Raw genomic sequence first — 12,362 nt, 5'->3', positions numbered from 1 at the left:
CAGACAGTCAGCGGTGTGGAGGGCGAGGGAGCCCCGGGCAGGGGGAGAGGCAGGTTGGGCAGTGGGCTTAGCATCCATCTCGTAGGGGCTGAATTGTGTCCCCCCAAATTCTCTGTGTCCCCCCAAAATTTGTACGTTGAAACCCTAGTCCCCAGGACCTCAGAATATGACTGTATTTGGAGATGGGCCCATTGAAGAGGCGATTAAGCCCTAGCTGGTGTGGCTCAGTGGATAGAGCGTCGGCCTGCGGACTGAAGGGTCCCAGATTCGATTCTGGCCAAGGGCACATGCCTGGGTTGTGGGCTTGATCCCCAGTAGGGGGCGAGCAGGAGGCAGCTAATCAATGATTCTCATCATTGATGTTTCTCTCCCTCTCTCCCTCTCCCTTCCTCTCTGAAATCAATAAAAATATTTCTAAAAAAGAGGCGATTAAGTTAAAATGAGGCCGTTAGGATGGACCCTCATCCGATAGGACCATCTGAGGACGCAGCAAGGCGGCCTGCAACCCAGGAAGAGGCCTCAGGAGAAAACAAACCTGCGGGGCCCGGATCCTGGACTTCAGCCTCCGGAGCCGTGAGGAGAGAACTGCTGTAGTTTAGGCCCCGGCAGACGAACGCCCCTTCTCCCACCCCTGCCACCAGCCCCCCGCTGCCTCCCCCACAGCGAGGCTTTGACAGCGGCTCTCTGACAGCGGCCGCCACAGCAGCGTGGCCACACCCCATGCTGGAGATGCCCTCGTCGGGGCCTCAGCCCTGGCTGTCCCTCAGCTGCAGGCCCTGCTGAGCCTCACCCACTGCCTGGAGACGCACATCCCCAAGGGAACCTGCCCCTCCAGGCGGACTGCGCCACCCATCCCCGGCATCGCATGGGCCAGAAACGCGGGAGGCACCGCACGCAGTCTCCGACTTTCCCTGACCCCCCGATTCAGCCAGAGATCCATCTCCTGGTCCAAGGGGGGACACAAAACGTTCACAACCATCTCTGGCACAGTCCCCTTGTTCTCAGTATGGACTGTCAGGAATCACCCACCCCGCGGAGAGGCTGTCTGCACAGAAACGTCCATCGCCGTGTGAGACACTGCAGTGCGGGGGCAGGAGTAACGCAAATGCCCAAGGTGAGGACGTGATGGCACTCACCGGAATGACATCTATACTAATTAAAGGGTAATATGCTAATTAGACCAGACATCCTTCCGGACCAAGCCACAGTGGCAGGGGCTGAGGCAGAGGCGGTTAGGGGTGATCAGGCCAGCAGGGGAGAGCAGTTAGGGGTGATCAGGCAGGCAGGCAGGTAAGCGGTTAGGAGCCAGCAGTCCCTAAACCAGCAGAAGGACATCCCCCAAGGGGTCCCAGATTGGAGAGGGTGCAGGCCGGGCTGAGGGACCCCCCCCCCCAACCCCGTGCACAAATTTCATGCACCAGGCCTCTAGTACAACTATAAAACGCATTTCAAAACTCCGAAGCAATATAGAAAAGTACACACTCTATCTACGGTTACAATCACGTTAAAACATACACATGAAAAGCTGGGGAAGGAATATTTAGAAATGACCACAGTTGATATTTTAGAATAGTCGGCTCAAGTGGTGTGGTGTTTTTTTAGCTCCCTGCTCCAAGCTTTGTGTAATGTTCTTAAAATGACTCTCTAAGGACAAAATATCCAAGCGAGAGTTCTGGGACTCCTGGGCGAACGTTCCTAATTGGCTGGTTTTAAGATAAATGGGGTATTTACTATAGAATTCCCTGCAACTGCCGTGCTACCTCCGTGACCCACCTGTTACAACACCCAGTGCAGGCTCCCATAAAACAGTTTCCCCCGAAATCCCATCACATGTGTGGCCCTCAGCATGAGGTCCTAAAAACGGAGCGTGTCTTTCCAGAACCCCACTGGACACAAACGGCCGCACGACGCTGGAGCCGGGCCCCCCTCCTCGCCGCGTTAACTGTCCCGGGCAGGAGGGGTCACCCCACACACGCCGCTGCCGAGAACGCCAGGGCAGAGCTGGGAGCGGGTCCCGGAAGGTGAGTGGCCGCCCTATCAGATGCACGGCAGGCCCGCCCGCCGACACCCCGGGAAGGAGGGGAGTTTCCTCCTCCAGGGAGGAGAGCAGTCCTCAGCCAGGCCAGTGGTCGGCAAACTCATTAGACCACAGAGCCAAATATCAACAGGACAACGATTGAAATTTCTTTTGAGAGCCAAATTTTTTAAACTTAAACTTCTTCTAACGCCACTTCTTCAAAATAGACTTGCCCAGGATGTGGTATTTTGTGGAAGAGCCACACTCAAGGGGCCAAAGAGCCGCATGTGGCTCACGAGCCGCAGTTTGCCGACCACTGAGCCAGGCCATCCTAGAGTGCACGAGGTGGTCTCCAGGTCCCCTCTGTAGGATGTAGAATGGTGCGTTCCTTTAACATGTCACCTCTACCTTTCTGTTTGTTTTAATGTTTTTATTGATTTCAGAGAGGAAGGGAGAGGGAGAGAGAGACAGAAACATCAATGATGAGCGAGAATCATTGATCGGCTGCCTCCTGCACGCCCCCTACTGGGATCGAGTCTGCAACCCAGGCATGTGCCCTGACCTCCTGGTTCATAGGTCAATGCTCTACCACTGAGCCACAATGGCTGGGCTACCTATACCTTTTTGTTTTTTTTTAATTGGCCATAAACGGCGAGTATTCAGATTGGGCTGACAATGTTACCATTCTTTCTTCAACACTCACGCCCTAGCCTTGGGATGCCTCAGCCAAACCCCACCAATTTCTCCTCCGCCACATTTTGGCGAATGTGCGATGAAACAGGCAACACCACAAACGGCACACGAGCTCTGGTGCCTGCACCCACGTGGCTCCGTGATGAAACCTGACAAGCAGCAACATCAGATATGCAGACCCTCCATCTCTGCGTTTCCATCAGCCTGGCTCACGCTGTTTGCTCTGCTCTGGTGATTCCCCGAGACCCCGCCCCATCCCACTTGCAGCCCCACCCAAGCTGTCTGCAGCACTGTTCCACAGGAATGGCCTGTCCTGGCTCAGGCTTCAGACGTTCCTAAAATCTCTCAGACAAGCAGCCGCTGGTGTCAACGTGCCCCAGAGCTATCAAGAAGAGGCCCAGGCCCTAGCCGGTTTGGCTCAGTGGATAGAGCGTCAGCCTGCGGACTGAAAGGTCCCAGGTTCGATTCCGGCCAAGGGCACATGCCTGGGTTGTGGGCTCGATTCCCGGTGGGGGGTGTGCAGGAGGCAGCCGATCAATTATTCTCTCTCATCATTGATGGTTCTATCTCTCTCTCTCTCTCTCCCTCTCCCTTCCTCTCTGAAATCAATAAAGAAATATATTAAAAGAAGAAGAAAAAGAAAAAGGAGGAAGAGGAGGAGGAGGAGGAGGAGGAGGAGGAGGGGGGGGGGGGGAGGAGGGGGAGGAGGGGGAGGAGGAGGAGGAGAAGGAGAAGAGGCGGCCCAGGACCCGGCACTAGCACCAGCCTATCTTGCTTCACAGCTTGGCCTCATGTGGGCACTTCCAAGCTCAAGACAAAAAGCAGCCGTCTGCAGATTGCTCAGGAGCTCCTGCCAGGCGGCCCCAAGGCGTAAAAGGAAAGCTGGAAAATTCACTGAACTTTAAAAAAAGTAACTGAAACCAATGGGACTTTGAGGAAATGTGTCACACTTGGCAAAGTTTTCTTTGTGAAAACATACTTTGGTAATTTTCCAGAATTCTGTTCTTCCAGTTTGGGAAAGTTTAAAATTCTGACACCTTACAAAATGGTACCGACACAGGTAACCCTAAGGAAAACAGGGAACGAGGAAAACTTGAACTTCAGCACTCTCTCCATCTTCCAGCCCCCCAGTCCTCCAAGATTCCTGGTGCTTTTAGGAAGTCACAGGCCCCCAGAGTTCGGTGAGTGAGTTAGGGAGTTAATTTGTTTTTTCTTTCGTTGATTCTAGGTGCGGCTAAATAAGAGGCAATTTAATTTAGATTTTTGAGGGCGAAAAGTTACATTTATTTTTACAATTAAAAATAAGAAGCAGCCCTGACCGGTTTGGCTCAGTGGATAGAGCGTCGGCCTGCGCACTCAAGGGTCCCAGGTTCAATTCCGGTCAAGGGCATGTACCTTGGTTGCAGGCACATCCCCAGTGGGGGGTGTGCAGGAGGCAGCTGGTCGATGGGGAAATGACCCTCGAGGAGCCAGCGTCGCTGCGACCTGAAGACGGCAGTGGGGCTCCAGGCCTCAGAGTCGGTGATTTAAAAGGAAGCGGCGCTGAGGGGGGAGGGGAAGGCGAGCACAAAAAGGGAAGCAGGCCAGCAGGAATGTTACCCGGGCGGCTTTTCTAGAGGTTTCTTTCTGGACGGAGTGTGCGGAAAATCGCGCTCAGGAAGCCGGTGGAAATGAGCAGGCATAAGACGTGCACGCACCACAACAGGCCCATCCCCAACATCGGCTCCGCTGTCCTTCCGACGCCGTTCTCCAAAATCTCCTTAAGGAGACGGAATTCTTGTGTGTGTTTTTAATGCCGTTTAAGAACCTGGAATGCACCGTTTTGAATGTTCACGTTAACGCAGCGGAATGAGTGCCATTTCAAAGCATCTGGAGCCCACGCGGGGCGGCTGGAAAGCCCTGGGGAGGCGGGGACCGGGCCTCCTCTCGCTGGCCTCGCCCCGCGGCCCCGGAGCCCGGCGCCGGGCACTTTTAAAGCTCAGGATTCTTGTCTGATCAGAGAATGATGATGTTTTCACTTCTCTCTAGACCTCACCCTCTAACTCCGCTCCTGATAGAGTGGAAGTCCATCCCAACGCCCCTCTCCTTGCACAAAATCGCCTTCCCTCTCCTCTCCTCGCACAAAATCACCTTCCCTCTCCTCTCCTCGCACAAAATCGCCTTCCGTCAGCCCCACCCTGCAGTGCCTCTCCGCCCAGTCACCCGCAGACATCAGGCCCTGAGTGCCCGCTGGGGGGGGACCAGATCAGACAACCCGAGAACCCCCATCGGAAGAGAAAGATGCACCCAGGAGAGGGAGTCCGGAAGACCCAGGCAGGGCTGGCTCTGCTCTCGCCCACTCTCCCTCATTTGGGGGAGGGGCGTGATGCAGGATGGGGGAGGGGAGGCAAGCACAGGACCCAAAGAAGGAGAAACTCGGAAGCTTCCTATCATCGATCGGATCAATCATCTCTCCCAGCTCTGCTCTAGCCACTGGCAGCCACAGGCCCCGCGCTGGGTGACACGAAGCCAGCCAGGCGGGAGGGAGACAGGGTGAGCTCTCGACTCCTTAAAACTAACTCCTTAAAAGTGGCCCAAAGCCCTGACTCAGTGGTCGGCAAACTCATTAGTCATCAGCACAACAATTGAAATTTCTTTTGAGAGCCAAATTTTTTAAACTTAAACTTCTTCTAATGCCACTTCTTCAAAATAGACTCGCCCAGTCCGTGGTGTTTTGTGGAAGAGCCACGCTCAAGGGGCCAAAGAGCCATTTACCGACCACGGCCCTAACCGGTTTGGCTCAGTGGATAGAATGTCGGCCTGCGGACTGAAGGGTCCCGGGTTCGATTCCGGTCAAGGGCATGTACCTTGGTTGCGGGCACATCCCCAGTGGGGGGTGTGCAGGAGGCAGCTGATCGATGTTTGTCTCTCATCAATGTTTCTAACTCTCTCCCTCTCCCTTCCTCTCTGTAAAAAATCAATAAAATATATGTATTTTTTAAAAAGTGGCCCGAAGCCTCACAGAGCACCACCCCAGGAGGCCATGTGCTGTTCTGGAAAGACGGTCTTGGGCTCGACCTTTACCCCCCGCGACCTCTACCAGCCAAGGCAGGTTTCCCCATCCCCTGATCGCAGACATCTCCGCGGAAGGACAGTGAATAAAGGGGCAGAGCTGCGCACGGAGAGTACCAGGAGGAGGCCTGCCGCCCCACATCCCATCGCAGGAGCGCAGACTCCTACACAAGATGAGCGACTCGTCCTCTGGAGACCTGGCATTTCTTGCCCACATGCCCATGGGCCTGAAGCCTAGGAACAGCCTCCGTGGGCTGACGGAGCGCCGTGCTGAGCACAGGCTGAGGATGGGGGGGGGGGGGGGGGGTAGGGGTGGAGAGAAGCAGCAGGAGGACCCCAGGGACCTGCCACCCGCCGGGGCCCACCACGCTAGCCAACACCTTCCCCCACGGAAGGGCGCCTCATACACCCCACGGCCCGCACCCGGACCCGCCACCCTCCGGGGGCAGCGCCCGCACCAGGCGGATCTCCCTGAGACCCCAAGCAGCCATCCTTCCGCGGGAGGCAGCAGCAGAGACCGGGCCCTGGCACGCCCTGGAGGCGGGGAAATGGAAGGAGGACGAGGACGGAGTGGGCATTGTGTCCGGCTTCCTCCCCCCTCCTGCTCCCGTGGGTGTTCAGCCTGTGTCCCGGCAGCCAGCCTGTGCTGGCGTGGCCTGGGTCACCACAGCGGCCACGGCTGTTCTCTGCACTTCACCGCCATCTACTCCCCGGGCACACCGATCTGGCCTGCTCCATCCTCTGAGGAAGCTTTCCTTCACTGCTTTTTTTTTTTTTTTTTAATTGACTTCAGAGAGGAAGGGAGAGGGAGAGAGAGAAACATCAACGATGAGAAAGAATCCTTGATCGGCTGCCTCCTGCAAGCCCCTCGCCAGGGATCGAGCCCGCAACCAGGGCATGTGCCCTGAACTGGGAAATGAAACCTTACCTCCTGGTTCCTAGGTCGACGCTCGACCACTGAGCCACGCTGGCTGGGATTCTTCGTTGCTTTTTAATGCAGCGTGGTGTGCTTAATGAAACGGGAATTGACGGAGAAGGTACTGACCACTGACAAGAAACCTAAGAGAGGCTCCGAGCGTGGGATGCTCGTGAGCATCTTCCTCCGTCGCCGCTGGGAGGTTGGAAGGTGCTCCCTGTAAGAACTCAGGCCTGGTGTCCGCATCCCCTCCCTCTCCATATCCCGTGGAGGGGACTTTCCTGGTCTGAGGAGACCCAGTGACCGCCCTACCCCGCATCCTTGAAGACCCCAAACGGGGTCCTGGCCTGAAACAACTAAACAAGTGAAGGTGGGCCTTCCAGTCTTCAGAGTCTTAGCTTGGAAACAAAAAGCCGGTATCGACTTTTCCCGTTGCCCAGCAGCATCCTGGGAAATCCACACACAAGGGGTGATGCTCGGGCTGTAAGCCATTCCGCCCCGCACTTGATGGCCACTCTTGGGTCAATGTCAGGTATCTTCGTCCGGCATCACCCTCCATTCCACTCAAGGACGGACAGCCCGGCTGCCGTGGCTCCGTGGTTGAGCGTCGACCTATGAACCCGAGGTCACAGTTCGATTCCCGGTCAGGGCACATACCCAGGTTGTGGGCTCAATAGCCAGTAGGGGGCGTGGTGGAGCCAGTCAATGATTCTCTCTCATCATTGATGTTTCTCCCTCCCTCTCCCTCTCCCTGCCTCTCTGAAATCAATAAAAATACATATTTTTTTAAAACAAAAACAAAAAAGAAAGGACGGCTACCACCTCCATTCCCTTTCCAGGTTGATGCCTCCGCTCACTCGCTTCCCCTGTGGGGAAAAGACGAACACGGAAATTCTGCGGAATGCGTGTTCCCACGAGGCTCAGAAAGCCGATGATCTCAGAGGATATTCTAAAGAAAGACCCTTGACACTTCCCGGAGAAAGAATGTCTTCTGTGCAAGGCCACGGCCAGGACACAAAGCATGTGCTGGGAAAAATCTACGGCTGCGGCTGCGTATGTTTCCAATTCTGATGGCCCATTTCCTCTGTATAATCACATTCCTCCCCGCCTCCTCCCGCTTCTAAAGGGGACACAGGCCGTCGGTCTCAGGGAAGAAGCTACGCGCAGCGCTGGTCCAGGCTGTGAGAGGAGAAGGCTAAGCGCAGGCCAACAAGCATAAAACGCTGGAATCCTCTAGAAGGCCGGCTCCATCCCGCCACTTTTAAATGCTTCCAAAAACGAACTTAAATGTTGGCACGCCTAACTTTTTAAACATAAAGCTTCATTCACATAAAGCGTATTCACGCGGGCCAGCACCCAGCACAAAGCCTGTTAGCGATACAGTCTGGAGAGTTGTGAGGCCATCATCGGTCTGGCCTTCCGACCAGCTCACGGTGGTTTTGGAAGAATCGATTATGGCAATATATGTGAATGGGATTCACAACCCGCAAGGGGGCTGCTAATCAAATGGCTGCTATTCCCATTATTAAAAGATATCATACCCTACCGTGTGTACTTAAAAGAGAAAGGGCCCGGCCAGTGTGGCTCAGTGGTTGAGCGTTCACCCATGAACCAGGAGGTCACGGCTCAATTCCCCGTCAGGGCACATGCCCTGGCTGCAGGCTGCATCCCCAGCAGGGGGCGAGCAGGAGGCAGCCGATCAATGATTCACTCTCATCATTGATGTTTCTCTCTCTCTCTCGCCCTCTCTGAAGTCCGTAAAAACATATTTTTTAAAAAAGAGAGAAAGGACCTTGGAATCAGAGAAGAGAATTCAAATCTCCCCTCCACCACTTACCACCTACACATTAGGGTGTAAGGGGCAGTTCCTGACCTGCGTCCTCGGCTTCCCCCTAGCGAGCGGCGAGGGTTCACGGGGAGTGCCTGAAACACCCTCTGTACGTGACCCCTTCCTGACCGGGAGCAACAGCTCTTGTCGGCCATTTCATTCACGTCCACGTGCCCAGCGACTGAAAGCAGGAGGGAAGAGGGAGAGAGGAGACTCTCACCCACAAGGAGGACTAATGCCGAGCACCCGGGTCCGATCATCTGAGGATCCCTTCTTACAGCAGCACCACCCCACCCCCACTCCGTCCCCTTCCCCGGGGACGTCAGGAGCTCCAAGTTGCTCTGCATAACAGGGTCGCACCAGGGAGTGTCCTCTTTAACGCCTGGCTGGACACGCGACGATTCCACGATTTGTCCCATCCCGTGATGAGGGTGCGGCCTACACGGGGGCATCCATCAGACACCTGTGGCCAGAGACCAGCCATTTAAATATATTTTTCTTGATTTCAGAGAGGAAGGGAGAGGGAGAAAGAGATGGAAACATCCATGATGAGAATCATGGATCGGCTGCCTCCTGCACGCCCCACACTGGGGATCGAGCCCACAACCCAGGCATGTGCCCTGACCGGGAATCGAACTGTGACCTCCTGGTTCAGAGGTGGATGCTCAACCACGGAGCCACGCCGGCCCCGCCAGAGACCGACCGTTTAAGAGGATCCCCCAGCCGCGCCTCCAGGAACAGTCCCGGTCTCATGCTTTGCATTGTGTCCATGTGTGTGCCAGGGAGCACTTGGGAGGAATGGAATGATGCTCCATTTCACACAATTCACCACGTGAACGAAAAATCCCAATGGCAAGGGAACAGTCACCAGGAGCCTCCCTCGGTCCCCGCCCGGGCGCCGCGTGTTGCCAGCCTGCCTGCTGGACAGCGTCCCGCTGCCACGTCACCGCGCCGTGGCTCCTGAGGACACGTCTGCGGCTTCGCCTCCTGACAATCCGACCACGTCCCCCCGCGAGAAAGACAGGAACAGACAGCCCTCGGCCGCGGCTTCGCAGCTCCTTCCATTACCACTGCTCGGGCCAGGAACCCGTGTTTCCCTGAAGTAAGCTTCTCGTTTGCTTCCAAGCTTACGAGGCTTCCGATCGCGGTCGCCCTGAGATGAATGGCCCACGGGGCGTTTCCAGGGGGGCCCCGGGCTTGTCAAGGAGGTAGCTCTGGGCCGCTTCCCAGGCCTGCCCGCAGCCGGCGGCCAGAACTGTCTCCTCACTCATCCCCCGTCACTCTCACGTCAGTCCCGCTTTGGGACCCTTCCCTCCCTGTCCCACAGGCACCAACCATGAATGCCTGGGAATGCCCGCCTCCTCCCCAACAGTGCTGCTGGGAGTACCCCATTCACACACTCTCATCATCCAACACCCCCCACACACACACACACAGCTCCCCCCCCACACACACACACACACACAGCTCCCCCACACACACACACAACACACACAGCTCCCGCCCGGGTCAGCCAATCCTCCCGGGTTTCCTGGTTCCCATCCAGGAAAGAGTCCCTTACCAAATGCCCAACAGGTCGCATTGACTCCTCCCTCCCCCTCAGAAAACCCCCGTCCACCCAAAGGGGAAGCGGTCCCTTTCTCTGCGGCAGAAGCCCGGCCATGGGGGGGGGGGGGGGGGCGCAGAGCCTGGCTCCTCTCTCAAAACCCAGGCACCGGGGTGTGTGGTGTGTCCTCTGGGAAAGACGGGAAAAGGGCTTTTCAATGCAGCCTTACATCATCCGATTCGTTTCTTTAGCAATGGCTCATTTTCTGGTGGTTTCCCGCCCCCCCCCCAAACATTCCTGGGGAATGGTTATGTTGCACGATTACAAAATGTTTTCTGTCCGAATGGGTTCTATAAAGTGAGCCTCCTCCCCGTTCGGCCAGGATCCACGAGCTGCGCGCACAGATACCCAGGCCCGCACAGGCACACAGACGCCCTGATTCGTAGGGGAAAACCAACCAAACAGAACCCAAAAGGGTGGTCTTCCCCTGCGACGAGCAAGATCTGCTCTCAGGAAGCGAACCTTGGGGAGCGCCGAGAACTCGGGGAGGCTCACAACTTGTTGCAGCCACGAGCGCTCCCCCGCAGCCCGAACAAAGCATTGCAAACGCGCTCCGGCAGCCGCCGGGCCCGCGGGCGGCGGGCGGTGTGTTTGTGATTAACTCTCCATCCCGGACCCGCGTCACCCCCTCCCCGGCCGCTCCCGGCCCAGCGCCCTCCGGGACGCCCGCTCCCAATCTGGTTTCCATCCCGGCCCCGCCCCCGCCCAGCCCTCCCGGGACCCGGGAGCCCAGCCCGTCCCGGGCAGGAAGCGGCGCCGGGGCAGCCCCGCGCCGGCCGAACAAAGGAGCGAGCGCAGCTGCCGCGCGCAGCCCGCGGCCCCGGCCCCGCCGCCGGGCGCGCCGCACCTGAACCCCGCTCCCTCCCCATTGTTCTCCCTCCGCCTTCCTGCCCGGAGGAGGCCGCCCGCGTCCCTTCTTGGAACCGGGGGGCCAGGGAGCAGCCGTGGGCCGGAGAGAGGGCCGGGGTGCGGGGGAGCGCGAGGAAGACCCGAGTCCCTGCGCCCACGGGTACGCGGGGAACGGGGCGAAGTGAGAGCAACTTCGCTTCCGAGCCCCCGCGCCTCGCTCCAGACCCCGAAGCCACGGCGGGGTCACCCACCCTGCGCGCCCTCCACGGGGCCGGGGTCTCGCCGCAGCGCCGCCTCGCCCCGCCGCAGACCCCGCCGACCCGCGCCCCGCGGGGACCCCGGGCACAAAGGCGCGGGGCGCACGCTTCCCCGCCCCCCGAGGGCCGCGCGGACCCGGCGGGAAGGGCAGGGGAGACGGGGAGAGGGAGCGAGCTCTCCGTACCTCGCCGGGCGCCTCTCGCCTCCTCGTCGTCCTCTCTCCGCGGCGCCGGGACGCGGGCCACCGGGCGGCTGCCGGGCGGGCGCTGTCCCGCAGCTGCGCCCCCTGCGCGCTCGGGCTCCGTCCGCGCGCGGTGCCGGGGCTGCGGTGCGCGCTGGGCGGCGAGCGGAGTGCGGGCGCCGCGGAGCGCGGGCTGCGGCGGGAGCTCGGCCACTCCCTCCCGGCGGGGCCGGCCCAGGGGCGGGGGCGGCGACCTCGCTGCCGGATTCGCCCCTCCGCGCGCCCGCGGGACCCGAGCCGCCGCCTCCCGGCCGCTCACCTCCGGCCTCCCGGCGCCGGCCGCACAGCGCCCCCCGGCGAGCGCCAGGGGCAGCGCCGCACCCCGGGGCGAGCCCAGATGCGACTGGAATGGGAGAGGAAGCGGGGAGGCGTCCGTTCCCTCCCCCCCCCCCCCCCCCGCCACCCCGCACCCCAAAGGCGCGGTCCTCGTACCCCTCTCACGCGCGGACTGACTCTAGTGGAACCAGGGGCGCGGGGAGGGCGCGGGAGGGCTGGCAGCTAGAGGCCATGGGCCAATGCCTGCCCAGAGTGTTCCCCCTCCTTCCTCCTCTTCCAGATTAAAACGTTTGAATACCCAAGAATATCACAAAATAATTCACTTAACCAAGAAAGGGGGGAAAGTATTGATGGCAAAGTGTGCTTTCACGGGTAAGGTTTTTAACATCGATTAACCCACTTCATCTCGCACTGGCCAGTGCTGTTACAGAAAATAAAAGATGGTTGAAAAGTTCAAATACCCATTTGTGTCTGAACTAGTGTGTCCGTGGCGGGGCAGTGATGTGCAGGTTACTTACACAAGTCGGAGCCCTCACTCCAGCGGCCTCTGGCCTCTTTGCAGAATTTATTTATTTCTATTATTTAATTATTTATTAAATCCTTATTGTTGCAAGTATTACCTATGTC

The 12,362-nt window shown here is 58.2% G+C and overlaps 1 protein-coding gene across 3 annotated transcripts in view; it reads right to left on the bottom strand.

Moving 5' to 3' along the window:
- MYO1B (myosin IB) overlaps nucleotides 1-11,618 on the bottom strand; it is a 142,233-nt gene extending 130,615 nt beyond the window's left edge. The window contains exon 1 of one of the 3 annotated variants that reach the window (XM_079782782.1): nucleotides 11,403-11,618. The gene's annotated coding sequence lies outside the window, so the exon portion shown is untranslated. The remainder of the gene's footprint in view (nucleotides 1-11,402) is intronic. The other 2 variants (XM_079782783.1, XM_079782781.1) reach the window with 2 other exon arrangements.
- Between the last annotated feature and the right edge of the window lie 744 nt (nucleotides 11,619-12,362).

This window comes from Cnephaeus nilssonii, assembly GCF_951640355.1.
Source record: "Cnephaeus nilssonii genome assembly, chromosome: 10".
Taxonomy (NCBI): Eukaryota; Metazoa; Chordata; class Mammalia; order Chiroptera; family Vespertilionidae; genus Cnephaeus; species Cnephaeus nilssonii.
The sequence above is the reverse complement of the archived record's forward strand: the minus strand, read 5'-3'. Positions and strand labels throughout refer to the sequence as shown.